Source organism: Apodemus sylvaticus, chromosome 12 (genome assembly GCF_947179515.1).
Source record: "Apodemus sylvaticus chromosome 12, mApoSyl1.1, whole genome shotgun sequence".
NCBI classification, from domain to species: domain Eukaryota; kingdom Metazoa; phylum Chordata; class Mammalia; order Rodentia; family Muridae; genus Apodemus; species Apodemus sylvaticus.
Genome location: NC_067483.1, coordinates 16,073,672 through 16,088,201, shown reverse-complemented (window position 1 = coordinate 16,088,201; position 14,530 = coordinate 16,073,672). Strand labels below are relative to the sequence as shown.

Here is a 14,530-nt window from a genome sequence, read left to right as displayed (position 1 = left end):
CCCTGCTATACCACTCCTGGGCATATACCCAGAGGATTCTCCAGCATGTAATAGGGATACATGCTCCGCTATGTTATTATATAGGTTATTTTTAATATTATATATATATATATATATATTATATATGTTATTTATAATAGCCAGAAGCTGGAAAGAACACAGATGTCCCTCAATGGAGGAATGGATACAGAAAATGTGGTATATATACACAATGGAGTACTATTCAACCATTAGAAACAATGAATTCATGAAATTCTTAGACAAATGGATCCAACTGCAGAGCATCATCCTAAGTGAGGTAACCCAATCTCAAAAGAACACTCATGGTATGCATCACTGATAAATGGATATTAGCCTAGAAGCTTGGAATACCCAAGACACAATGCACATATCAAATGGTGCCCACTAAGAAGAAAGGAGTGGCCCCTGGTCCTGGAAAAGCTCGGTGCAGCAGTGTAGGGGAATACCAGCACAGGGAAGTGGGAAGGGTTGGATTGGGGAACAGGGGGAGGGAAGAGGGCTTATGGGACTTTTGGGGAGGGAGGATCCAGGAAAGGGAAAATCACTTGAAATGTAAATAAGGAATATATCGAATAAAAAAAGTGCATTTGTGCCCACTGTGAAACCTCATTGACCTTCTAGCTCTAACTCCCACTCCTTTGTCATGAATACAGACATTCCCACTGTAGGATTCTGCTGCTAGTGTCCATGTCCAAGCCCTCTCAGCTCTTCGTCTCCACCGTAAATAGTGTTTGCAGTTGAGGTTACCATTCTTTCCTGTTAGTGCCTCCAAGACCAGCAAATAGACTGCCAGTTGTCCTTGCACACAAAGTCCCTTGTAAATGTCTTACTCCTTGAGGAGTCAGGGAGGCTTTGGCCTGCTTTCCTCCCCTCCTCTGCTTTTCACTTGTAATCAAGCTAATGGAACTGCAGCTCGGTCCACGGGCAATTTCTCTGACTATAGTCAGTCAAGAATGATCACTTTTGATTTCTGCGAATTGTCCCGCATGCTCATGAATGTCTCATCTTATTAAACATTTATAATTGTGTTGCATTTGTCATTGTGCATTAAAACATGTATCTAAAATATTTAAAAGCATAATTCATTGAGAAAGTTCTTTGAGAAGGGGCAGAGGACAGTTGTGATGTACCTGCCAGTAAACCCAGCACTCTGGAGGCACAGGCTGGAGAAGCATTGCCCCATGTTTAGAGCCAGCCTGGTCTACATAATCATAATGAGAAAGTCTGAAATAAAGTAAAAAAAAAAAGCAAACAAAGAAGTTGCTAGCAACTGACCTACTCAGTGTTTTTCTCTGCCATTTGCCTTTGAGAATACTCTTATTTCATCATGTAGCTGTGACAAATGCCATGACCAAAAGATACTTAGCATGGGAACGAATTTCTTTCAGCCCATGGTGATAGTCCATTTTTGAGGGAAGTCAGGACTCAAGCAGGATTTTAGCTGAGGTCTTACTTACTGTTCCACAAAGCATTACTTCCAACCAAGGAACTCATTTCACAGCCAAAGAAGCACAGCAGAAATGATGGTGGTTGCTGCTTGCTGGCTCTCTTGCAGGCTGGTGTATACTCAGCAAACTTTCATATGCCACTCAAGCCTACCTGCCTAGGCAATGGTGCTGCCACAGTGGGGCCTTCTACATCAAGGTACAGTCACAATAGTCCTCCACAGGCAGTTCCATAGGCCAATTTGATCTGGGCAGTCCCTCACTGAAACTCTCTTCTCCAGTGACTCTAAGCTGTGTCAAGTTGACAGTTAACTAGGAGGAGCCATAACAATTTACCTGTAGGAGGAAAAATTTGGAGTACAAGTAAATCTGTTATCTAAATGACGTTTGTTGCCTTTTGAGATAGAGTCTTTCTCTGGACCCTGAGTGTGGCTGGTACTTCCAAAGGATCAGAAGAATCCTGAGTGCTGGAGCTATAGGCAAGTGCTACCACAGCTAACAGAAGATTAAGACATAAGACCTTACTATCAAATATATTTAATCAGAGGATGAATGGCTACCTAGAAAAAGTCTGATTCACAGCTTTGTATTTGTATAATTTTGAGTAATGACACAAGTTCTTGAGTCTGTCATATATAGGTGATATGATCATAAGCTATTTTAGAAGGTCATTGAACTAGGAAACAATGTATGATGTTCCTACCACAGTGTCTGACAAGATGGTTAAGCTTGTGCCTGAAAACCACAGGTGCTCAATGTTGGTTGGCTTTGTTTCCTTTAAGAAGTTTACACTTTATTGCATGCTGGGGAATCCTCTGGGTACCACTCCTGGGCATATACCCAGAGGATTCCCAGGCATGCAGTAAGGACACATGCTCCACTATGTTCATAGCAGCCTTATTTATAATAGCCAGCAGCTGGAAGAACCCAGATGTCCCTCAGTGGAGGAATGGATACAGAAAGTGTGGTATATTTACACAATGGAATACTACTCAGCTGTTAAAAACAATGAATTCATGAAATTTTTAAGGCAAATGGTTGGATCTGGAAAATATCATCTTAAGTGAGGTAACCCAATCACAAAAGAACACACATAGAATGCACTCACTGATAAATGGATATTAGCCCAGAAGCTCTGAATACCCAAAATACAATTCACATATCAAATCATTCTCATGAAGAAGGAAGGAGAGGGCCCTGGTCCTGGAAAAGCTTAATGCAGCATTGTAGGTGAGTACCAGGACAGAGAAGTAGGAGGGGGTTGATTGGAGAATAGGCGGAGAGAAGAGGGCTTATGGGACTTATGGGAAGGGGGGAACAGAGAAAGGGAAAATCATTTGGAATTGTGAACAAGAATGTAGAAAAAAGAAGTTTAAAACTTCTTTTTAAAAAAAAAAAGAAGTTTACAGTTTAAAGGGAAAGGCTGCCGTCAATGCTCGTGGTAGAAACATTAGTCAAAGTAAGCATTGATGCAGTAGCATCATTAGCAGCCATGACAATGCTGCAGCTATCCCTGGCAGCATGAACAACATGTGAGGTCAGGGAGTGCTCACTGTAGGCCAGGCTGTTTTACGGCCTTTATGTTCATTTTGTCATTTCTAGAATTCTGTGGAAAGTTTTTATTTCTGCAAAGTACCCATGTGTGGCATGCAGGGGTCAGTTTTACAGTTTTACAAATGGACATTGCTGGTGATCCACAGCTAGGAAGAAGATGAGCTGGGATTCTTCCTCAGGCCACCACAGATTGTATCACAGGGTGTGTGACACAGGCCCTTGGATGTGAGATGCTTGGCCTGTCAGAGAGGGAGATATAATTTCTGTGAGAAAGGGAAGGTATAGGGGCGTGTATGAACTGGGCCTTGAAAGACAGAGGTAGATTATTTCAGTGTCTAACATGTCAAGAGCCTGTTTGGGAGGAGAAGAGTATAGTATCTTAGAGATCAGAGTCTATTCCAGGGAGGGAAGAAACACTGTGGAGATGTCTCTATAGGTAGAACATTTGCCATGCAATCCTGATGTCTTCAGATCCTCAGAATCCACATACATTCTGGATGGGCACAGCAGCCCGACTGTATTTGGAGGTGAAGACAGGCTTCCTGGAGTAAGCTGGCTGGCTAGACAAGCTGGATTGGAGAATGCCAAGTTCAGTGAGATACCTTGCCTCAGTAAATAAAGTGGAGAGCAATTGAGAAGGACACCTCACATTGACCTTTGGCATCCAATATGAACGCACATACATACACAAGAACACACACACACACACACAGACATGTAAATGCATATCACAGCATCCTTGGACAAATCAGCAAAGTGGGGAATAACAAGATACACCACAGGAAATCAGACACAAGCCCCTTCAGCTGGAACTGGATTGATGTGTTTCCAACACATGTAACTGTTTATAGTGAACAAGCCAAGGTTCCGACATGCCAACATTACAGTGAGGAAAAACTGTAGAAAGGCTGTTGGCGGTGCAAGGGAAGCAGCTAAGAGGCCAAGAGAAACTGGGGAGGGCATCTGTGGGCGACGGTCCTGCTGGAGGAAGGCCTGGTGAGATACTGAGACAGCATCTCCAGGGCTTTCCCACTGAAGGCCAGGGGGGGAGAAGGGGCTCACAGTGGCTATGACTGTGCTGGGCGGCAGCAGGAAGTGGAGAGGAGGCATTCATTAGAGACAAGGTAATAAATTTGGATTTAGTCTTCAGAATGAAAGATTCATCATTCCTTGCCTGATTATTTTAAGAGGCAGGAACTTTCTCTTTTTAGTCCAAAACTTCAAAGCAGCTTTGGGCATAAAGGATGTGAGCTCGTTTCTCTCAGAGCACACCTTGGCTGCCCCTGAGCTCTTGCTGTGACCCAGCTTCCCACGGCTCAGGCTGTGTGTGCCAAGCGGCTTCCCTGTGACTGTGTTGCTGAAGCTTTAGCTTCTCCTTAGACCTGGTTTTGGACTTGCCTATGTTCAATGCTGTTCCTTCTGTATGTTTTCTCTCTCATACTATCACAGTGAGTATTTAGCGCTCATTCCTCTAGTGTACAAAAATGACACAGATACAGCTGATGATCTTGACAAGAAAAAACAAAACAAAAGAAAACAGAAAACCAATGTACTCTCTAAGAATCTGAAATGAAAGTCGAAACAGAGGCTCTGTTGGTGAGGCTGCTTATTCCTAGGCCTGATAACACAAGATGGGTGATCCTGACCGGAAAAAGAAAAGAAGGGCAGACTCTCCTAGTGTAGGCGCTCTCTGACTCCTGCTGATAAGCAGCTGTGGCCTCATGCCCACACTTGGGAGTGCTGCTCACACGAGGGCACACACACACACACACACACACACACAGAAATAAATATCATAAAAGTTTAAATAAAATATAAACTAAGCAAAAACAAAGCTTTAATGTGTGTGATTTTAAATTGTCTATTTGAGGGAAAATAAAAATTTCTAATGTATGCCTTTAAACACTTCTCATGGAGAATGACATATATTCTAGAATCTTGCTTTGACACCAGCTATGGTTCTGCCACTCGTAGTATAAGGCAGACAGATTTCTTCATGTTATAAGCCTTGAATGAGGGTAATAACCTTTAAAAGGTTGTTGAAGGTTATCCTGACCTAATCTTATAGATGATTATTATAATTTTAAAAAGTATTTCTTCCCTGTGTGTTTCCCTCTCTAGTATGTTGAAGCTCTTTGTATAGTCTCCTTCACAGCTTTGCTTTGTATTATAACAAATTATCTGTCTTTTATCCACATTACATGATTTTGGAGACACAGGTAATACCCTTTATGCATGTACCATTGACAGTACAATCTTGGGCACAAACAAAATCCGGAGTACCAATAAATATTTTTAGGTTTAAAAAGTGTATTTAATAGCTGGTTATTATTTCTGCCTTCAAGTTTTTAATCTGATATAATTTATGTTTTCCATGTTCAATTTTAAAATTCATTTATGTGTTCAGTCATTGATTTTGCAGGGCTAGTGATGGAGCCCCGGGCCTGGAGCTTACTAGGATCTCCTCATCTATGTGCCCGTTCTTTAATAGCAGTTCTTACCAGAGCATATTAGTGCACATGTTAAGGGGCACGGGTGACCAAAGGCCACGGAGCATTAGCACAAAGGAAGGAAATGGGAGCTTTTACCACAGAGATCCTTGCTTCGAATCAGAAACGTGTCAGGACTTCAGTGGGAGCGTGATCTGGAGTGGCCGTACCTCAGGAAGCTTAAAGACCGTTTCAGAACTGCTTGGAAATCCCACATGAGAACTGGGATTGGGAAAACAACAGCAGCCTGAGGTTATGTGATACTTATTGGTAATACCATGCAGCAGCTATGAGTTGACATCCAGTTATCTCTGAAAATTGAGATTTAGAGGACAACTTGATTTGAGTTTATTTAAATGACTTATTGAAATAAGCACAATATGGTTTGAAAAAACAGAATAGTCAAACAGGAGTCCAATATCAACCAGCACCCTCCTCCTGCCCCCCTCCCACCCACCCCCAGTCCCAGGGACTAAGCCATCAAGCAAGGAGTACACACGACTCCAGCTGCATTTGTAGCAGAGGAATGCCTTGCCGGCCATCGATGGGAGGGGAGGTCCTTGGTTCTGTGAAGGCTCAATAGATGCTTCAGTGTGGGGAAATGGGGAGGGGAGCTGGGTAGAGGAACATCCTCATAGAAGTGGAGGGGGGAGGGAGGATGGGTTAGGAGTTGTCTGGGAAGGAGGAAATTTGAAGGATAAGGGCATTTGAAATGCAAATAAAGAATATAGTTAATAAAAAAATGGAGCTTCCAACTAAACACTATTAACTAAAAATATTTTATGTCTTAGTACTTATTTTGGGTTAAGTACCTACTTTTAATGGTTTCTAAGTTCAAAATAAACCTTAGATCAATTTTATTTAGGTTTTAATGGTTTTGTTCCTTCAGAAGCTTGAAACTATTATATTCGTCCATTTCCATTTTGTTTTATTTTAAACCTTTCTCTCTGTGTGTGCATTGGTGGGTAAATGCATGTGCTTTCTTACTCGTGTAGCCCAGCACATGTATGGAGAGCAGATAGTAACATCCATGTGTCAGCTCTCTCCTCCTTCATGAGTCCTATGGATGAGCTCAGGCTGTGAGACTCAGCACTCAACACCTTTCCTAACTCAGCCACCTAACTGCCTCCCAGGGTATCTTTCAGTTGTGACTTTTTAGTACCAATAATGTAGATGTTGCTTCCAGAACCATACCGTTCTTGACTAGAAGTTCTAAAGTTTCTTCAGGGTCTGCCACATCATTGTTTTAAGCTTCATCTTAATCAGTATGGCAAGAAAGATGCCATTACTTGTATTGATTATCTATAGGTTAAATAAAAGTTAGCAAGTAGTCATTAGATGTACACTTGTTCCTCCCATACTAAATAGTTAAAAGGGACAAAGTACACATGCAGATCAGTCAAGTCCAAAAACAATACCCCCAACCAACCAATCAACAACAACAACAAAAACAAAACCAAAAAAATCCCAAACCATTAAGAGAACCTGTAGGTGAAGTGAATAATATTTTTATAATACTAATATATAGGAGAATATTATTTTATAGTACTGGGCTGGATAATTCTCAATATCTAGAAAAACAATGGATCGGTTATTAGAATTAGGGAGCAGGTATGAGAGAACAGCGCACATTGTGCCTTAACTATAGAGGGCTTTCATGTTTGGTGTTAAAGTGTTGATCACTAGAATAGAGAAAAGGCAAATGACAAGCCAAAAATTCACAGATAATATGAGATGGCTAATTTATAAGAAATATATTTGATTTTCCCAAATACTAAATGCTGAAGAATACAAGCAGTGACATAAAATTCCAACCTGTTAATCTAGCAAACATTAAAGACGAGCTAACTAGTATAGTTGAGTCTAGGTATGCATTTTGTATGTTCCTCATCTGCAGTCCACTGGTTCTGTTTACACTAAGTCATCAACCAAAGGGTACACATGGCTCCAGCTGCATTTGTAGCAGAGGAGTGCCTTGTCAGGCGTCAATGGGAGGGGAGGTCCTTGGTCCTGTGAAGGCTCAATAGATGCCCCCAATGTTGGGAAATGGGGGGTGGTGTGTATGTGGGAGTGAAATTGCCCTGGGATGGCAATTTCAGTCATCCATGTAGAAATGTGGAAGTTAGAATGACATTTCCACCTCTCACCATGTCTGGCTACTGAAACCTGACAGATTCTACCAAGGATACTTTCTAAGTTTTAAATACCCAAGTGTCTTTTGTCTCCATATCTTCATGCCAATAGTTCTTATGTCTTAAGTTTTTTTTTTTAAATTTCACTTGCTTCTCTCTCTCTCTCTCTCTCTCTCTCTCTCTCTCTCTCCCTCTCTCTCTCTCTCTCATGTGTGTGTGTGTGTGTGTTTGTGTGTGTACAAGTGTGTGCACATACAACATCAGTCAACATCAGGGGTCAAATTCAGGATGTCAGGCTTGGTTGCAGCACCTTTACTAGCTGAGCCATCTTTCTGGTTCTGCTCTTGTGTTTTTGCACCCAAGATCTTGACCACTGCAAGCTTTATGATTAGTATCCATGCCTAATCTACTTTTCTTTATTGGCTACTCATCATCCACAAGTTCTCTAATGGTTTCTCATTTCGTAGCTCATAAAACTTGTATTCTTTGACCGAACAATAAAAGAACCCAGCAATGTGATTCCTGGAATCAGCCATTGTCTCTCCTCTCCTGTCCTTCCTGTGCTCTCTTTCTGTGTCTTGGGGAGGGTCGCCCATTCATGCACTATTATTTAGTGCCTCCATACATTTGCTTAAACATAAATGCTCGCTCTGCCTCTCCTTTCTTGGCAACATCTCTCCCAGGGAACATTTGTTTATCCTTGGGCCTATCTCCTCTGTACCATATGACATTCTGTCCTTATCTAAGCATGCCCACATGTGTGATTTAACTTCCTGAGTAGCCTGCGAATTTCTCGAGGACAAAATTGGGCACCCCCACATTCTTGCAATTAGCAGGGTATCAGCACCAGCCAAGAATTCAATAAAACCTGGGAAGAATTGAGTACAAAGTGAACAGTATTTTTGCAATATGAATTTTCATTTCAGAGAAGCTCTTGGCATTTCCATGGCAGTATTGAAAGAGATGCATTTTGGAGACAAGTAGGTCCTGGGAGTGGACTCCTCACTAGTGTGCCAGTCTCTCAGCACTGTAACTTACCTGGGTTTGGGGAAGGAAGGAGCTTGAAGCCCCGATGATGGAACCCAAGCAACCCAGGAAAGGGGAGAAAAGGTGGAAACACAACTCAGTAACATACGGATGTTTTAAAAACAGCCTTATAGAATCATTACGGACAAGGCTTAGGCTGCAGCATGAGGGACCACAACCTTATAAGTAGAGATTTAGAAGACCATGCATTCCTGACTGTGACCTGTAAACAGGGACTGGTGACTGCAGAGATGAGGAAACCTCCTACCTCTCCTGGCCAGGGCATGACAGTGGCTGCACTGACTACAGGGAAGCCATTTTTCTACCAACAGAAGGGAGGACCTGTCACAGGCCAGTTCTGGAAACACAGAGCCCTCAGGCACTCCACAAACCTTAGGATCCAAGGGTGTCTGTCTGCCCAGCAGTTAGCACTGATAACATTTCACTTATATTTGCTCAGTAGAAATGTTGAATTTCAAGCATGCAGCAAGAAGAATTATCTGTCTTTTGAAAAAGTGCAGTCCTAATTAGTTCCACTCTTGCTGTAAAGTGTCAGTTAAACAGAAAAAATAAAAAATAAAACCCTTTCCCTAACAACCTGCTGATTGAAGAGTTTGCACACTACACAAGCGAGAGGCCAGGATCTCTGGCTCCTTGGTGTGGAACAGCGATTGTTATTAGGGAATTACAGTCAGCTTTCCCAGCTTTGAGCTGGCATTTTCTCCTCTTCTGATATTTAAATACCATATAATAGTGCCACGGAGATGTTCAGATGTTACTAGTGGGAGCTGCACTGGCAGTTACCATTCTTACACATTATTATGTCAGTAAAGGAACCAGAGTTTCTCTGGAATGGAAAATATGCAAAACTGAGTTTATTATCTTTTTTTCTTATGGTTCTTTTCATCTTCCCTAGTAAGGCATCACCAGAGGAAATTAACATAAACTCAGGGTTTGTTATTAGACTATAAGGCGAAGAACCATTTAACAGCAATGAAACCCCTTAATCCACTTTAGGGAGAAGGATTTTGCAAGTGTTTCTGTGCTAAGTGTTAACAGTAAACGAAGGTTAATGAGTGAAGAAAAATGAAAGCCTTATTAAGAAGACATCTGCCCTGATATGTCTAATGGCTTCCAATCTGACCTGTCAATTTAAGTAATGGAATTGTTTAGAAGATTCAGATTAGAATTAAAGAAAGAGGCAAAAACCTATTTCCACAAGTTCATTCAAAATAAATAAGGCACTCACTGGCTGATTCTATATTACATCAGTCTGATTGCACTCTGTATGATAAAATATGCCTTACCATAAAACCCTGCTGGGAGAAGTGTTTAATCAGATGCCTTTGATATTGTTTGAGTGAAAGCTACTTTGGACTCAAAAGAATCAAAGAGAAAACTTCCTTTTTTCTGCACTCAGTTTTAATCCACCGTGGTGGTCCGTGGTCTCTGTATATACAGCCCACCCTGATCTGCTCCTAAATAAACACATGACCTGACTGGTGGAGATTTTAGGCTCCTCTTGAGAATCCTTGGAGAAAATGTTTTGGTAAACAATCGGGTTTATATCTAGCTCAATTCTTAGTCAATCACTAATCAAGTCAGAATAAAGATTGTCTGCTGGCAGGGATTTAATAGGCTCTAGTGACTACAGTTAACAACTCCTCAATAACCATTTTAAATTACTCTTTTAAATAGCTTTGTTTGACTTCCTAGGAAGCTAAATGGACACATTTGCTCCCCAAGAAAAATCTCTATTTCAGTAACTAACCTTGAACAGTTTGTGAGTTTTCAACATAGAAATCACAGATGAGACAAAAGGGTGAATAACTTACTTTTTTCCTCCTTCCACGGAGTAAATGCATTCTATTTTTGTATTTTCCCCAAGCTTGCTTCTGGAGTTGTGGAGTTCACCTCCTGCTGCCAGCTCCCACTGGATGTCCGAACAATTTAGAGTAGTCCTCCCCTTGCCAGTGTGAAATCTGTCTTTAAATTATAATCAAATCTAAAAGAGACTTGTGGATGCAGTGAATTTAGTCCAGAAAGTCTAAGGAGGCAGGCTGTGCTTCCCTACTGACTAGAGTTGGAGTGCTTCTCTCTGGGTGGGGTTTTTGAGTTAAACCCAGCTAGTCACCAAATAGCTGATATAGCCTTACAGACTTGATAGAGGAGCTAGGATAAAAGGCCTCACATCTGGGAGGTGACCAGCAGCCAGTGATGGATGGTGGTGGGAGGGTGCAGGGTATTCAAGCAAAGGGAGCTGGCGGTTGGCCTTGTCTGGAGAGGGGACAGAAAAAGGATGCTGGCCATGAACAGTTGAAGCCCTAAGGGATTTCTTAACTGAATCCAACTGCTAAGGACTAATCACAGCATTGTACAGTAAGGGATAAAGTTCTTTGGACATAATCACCTCAGAGACAGTTGAAAATAATCTAGCGCAGACATCTATAAGCTACTGATATTTTAGAAAGATAACGTAAAAGGCTAACAAATTGCATGTCTTTTCCACTTACTTTTTTTTTTTTACTTTCTTTACTTTTTTCCATTACTTAGTGTTTCTAGTAAGTAAATGTAGTTTCTCAGCTGAGCTGCTCTTTCAAATTATTCTTAATTAAATAATATTCCATGAGAAATCTGTCATTACCGACAGCAAGGAATATGGGTTTTCTGAGCTTGCCTGAGGATGTTAATGCTCCAACAGTCTCTTAGTTGCTACAAGACTAATTTCAGTGGGGACTGTACTTCACTCTCCCCAAGAATCTCATTGTATATTATGTATCTGAAACTTTTCATTTTTACTTCGGTGTGTAGAGTCCTGTAAGGCCAGAGAGATCATCCTGTTTCTAATTATTCAGCCATTGAGTAAGACATTCTTCATAATGGAAAAAAGTGTCTCCTGTTGAATCCGTAGTCTCCTCTGCTTCCATTAGGGTTAAAGAAAAGCAACTGAGAACAGATTTTAAAACTGACACCCCTACTTCCTGCCAATTCATTTCTGTATTTTGAAAATAAGTGTCTTTTCTCAGGAGAAGTGATTTAGAGTTTGTTCAAGACCTATTTGAGTTAATTGTTTTTCTAGAAGGTAATGAGGTAGACTAGACAGAAAATGATACTCTGCAAATCAATCTGGAGGTTCCTCAGGAAATTGGAAATAGATATACCTGAAGACCCACCAGTACCATTCTTAGGAATATACCCAAAAGATGCCCCACCATGCCACAGTAGCACGTGTTCCTCTATGTTCATAGCGGCCTTATTTGTGATAACCAGTACCTGGAAACAAACCAGATGTCTCTCACCTGAGGAATGGATACAGAAAATGAGGTTTATTTACACAATGTGATACTACTCAGCTATTAAGAATGAGGACATCCTGAGTTTTGCAGGCAAATCATCTGAGTGAGGTAACTCAGACACAAAAGGACATGCATGAACTACAGGAATGGGAATGGAGAGGAGCCTGAGGAAAAGAAGGTCCAGCGACAGGCTCAAAGTGGGATCCAGCTCAAGGGGAGGTCCTGACACTATTACTGACACTATTATGGAGTGCTCACCAAAAGGAACCTAGCATGTCCGCACTTTGGAAGACCCAACAAGCAGCTGAAAGAGTCAGACGCAGATATTTGCACCCAACCAATGGACAGAAGCTGTTGATCTTTGTGGTTGAATTAGGGAAAGGCAGAAAGAAGCTGAGGAGGAGGGTGACCCTGTAGGAGGACTCAGGGAGTTTAGAGGTCAGGTAGGGTGGGAGGTGGGGGTGGGGACATCCTCAACCTCTTGCAGACAGAGTGGGAAGAAGGTGTGGGATGTGGAACAGTTGGAGGGTGGATGGAGGGGTAGGTGGGAATAAAATCTGGAGTGTAAAAATATAAATAAAAAGAAAGAAAGAAAATTATATGATTAAGAAAGAAAGAAAGAAAGAAAGAAAGAAAGAAAGAAAGAAAGAAAGAAAGAAAGAAAGAAAGAAAGAAAGAAAAGCTGGGAAAGATGAGGGCATCTGGATCCAGAGTAGAACTCATTCCTTGGACGTGACTTTATAAACATGTCCCTTCTGCTGTGAACACAAAACAAGACAAGGGTTAAGAAAAAGTCACTTGTCTTTCCTGTGTTGGAAAGCCTCCACATGCCATTTCAAAAAGAAGTGTTATTTCAGTCTCTATTTTATTTTTGAGTGAGGGTTTCTGCTGACCCCAGAGCTTGATGCTTGAGCTAGAGTGACCAGCCAGCCTCAGGTCCTCAGTCTAAGCACCAGGCACTGAGCATCTCCTCAGACCCTGGCTGTGTGTTTTCATTCACTGATTTTATATGCATACAAGGTATCTGGGAACAATAATGCATATGTGCAATGTAACCACAGAGAGCTATATCCGTTTGGGTAGTTTTGACACTCATCCACATTTATGCTCCAAAGACTGCTTCTTATCTACAACATGACATGAGCCTTCTTTCAGAATTCTCTCACTTTAAGAGAGATTGCATCAGCATGAGGGTCATATGTGCAAATATGACTGTGGTGTCATTGTCCCCCGAGGATGCCTGGGAGGGAAAGAGAGGGGAGGCAAGGCTTCTGCCAATCTGGGCAGCAAGCCTGTATGAAAACTGAGAAGGCAGCCAGACCACCTGTCTGCCTGTCAGCCAGTCTGTATTTTTAAAATAGTGTTATTTATATAAACATTTGGAAGTGTGTGTATGTGTTAAATCTCATTCAGCAGGAGTGAGGTTTGCTCAGCGGCTTTCCGGAGTGACCAGGACCAGGCAAAACAGGGCTTCAGTCAACAGAACGGCTTTCAGTCTGCCCTCTGCTCCGCTTGCAAACAACCAGCCAGACCAACGTTTTCAGCCTTGTTCATTTTTTTTTTCTGTCTTGTTCTGATCTGAAGCAGAAGCTGACATGAAACAAACATGGCATTTCCCTTTGAAAATTGAATCCTGAAATTGGCTTCATCTCTCCAGAAGCACAGCTCTGTCGCTGTTCGTCCCAGCTCTGAATGTCATGACGACTTTGCATATAAAGCTCTATATAGCTCTATATTTGGAGCCATTACCACAGTTTTCTTTGGGATTTTTTTCCCCGGGGGGGGGGGGCAGGTGTTTTTTGGGGGTGGTCGTCTGCAGTGTTTGAATGGAAACCTCTGCAGAAGGCAGGAAGAGGAGCATATTTATTTATTTATTTATTTATTTATTTATTTATTTATTTATAATTTTTTTTATTGATATATTTTTTATTTACATTTCAAATGATTTCCCCTTTTCTGGGTCCCCATTCCCTGCAAGTCCCATAAGCCCTCTTCCCTTCCCCTGTTCCTGCATCTACCCCTTCCCAATTCCCTGTTCTGGTATTACTCTATACTCTTGCACTGAGTCTTTCCAGAGCCGGGGCCACTCCTTCATTCTTTTTGGACCTCATTTAATTTGTGGATTATGTCCTGGGTATTCAAAGTTCTAGGCTAATATCCACTTATCAGTGAGTGCATACCACGATTGATCTTTTGAGACTGGGTTACCTCACTTAGTATGATGTTCTCCAGCTCCATCCATTTGTCTAAGAATTTCATGAATTCATTGTTTCTAATGGCTGAATAGTACTCTATTGTGTAAATATACCACATTTTTTGTATCCATTCCTCCGTTGAGGGACACCTGGGTTCTTTCCAGCTTCTGGCTACTACAAATAGGGCTGCTATGAACATAGTGGAGCATGTATCCTTATTACATGCTGAAGAATCCTCTGGATATATGTCCAGGAGTGGTATAACAGGGTCCTCATGCCCAGTTTTCTGAGGAACCGCCAGACTGATTTCCAAAGTGGTTGCACCATCTTGCAATCTCACCAGCAGTGGAGGAGTGTTCCCCTTTCTCCACA

The 14,530-nt window shown here is 41.7% G+C and overlaps 1 protein-coding gene across 1 annotated transcript in view; it reads right to left on the bottom strand.

Moving 5' to 3' along the window:
• Cdh20 (cadherin 20) overlaps positions 1-10,750 on the bottom strand; it is a 92,631-nt gene extending 81,881 nt beyond the window's left edge. Inside the window, exon 1 of the mRNA XM_052201004.1 lies at positions 10,503-10,750. The gene's annotated coding sequence lies outside the window, so the exon portion shown is untranslated. The remainder of the gene's footprint in view (positions 1-10,502) is intronic.
• Positions 10,751-14,530: the final 3,780 nt, after the last annotated feature.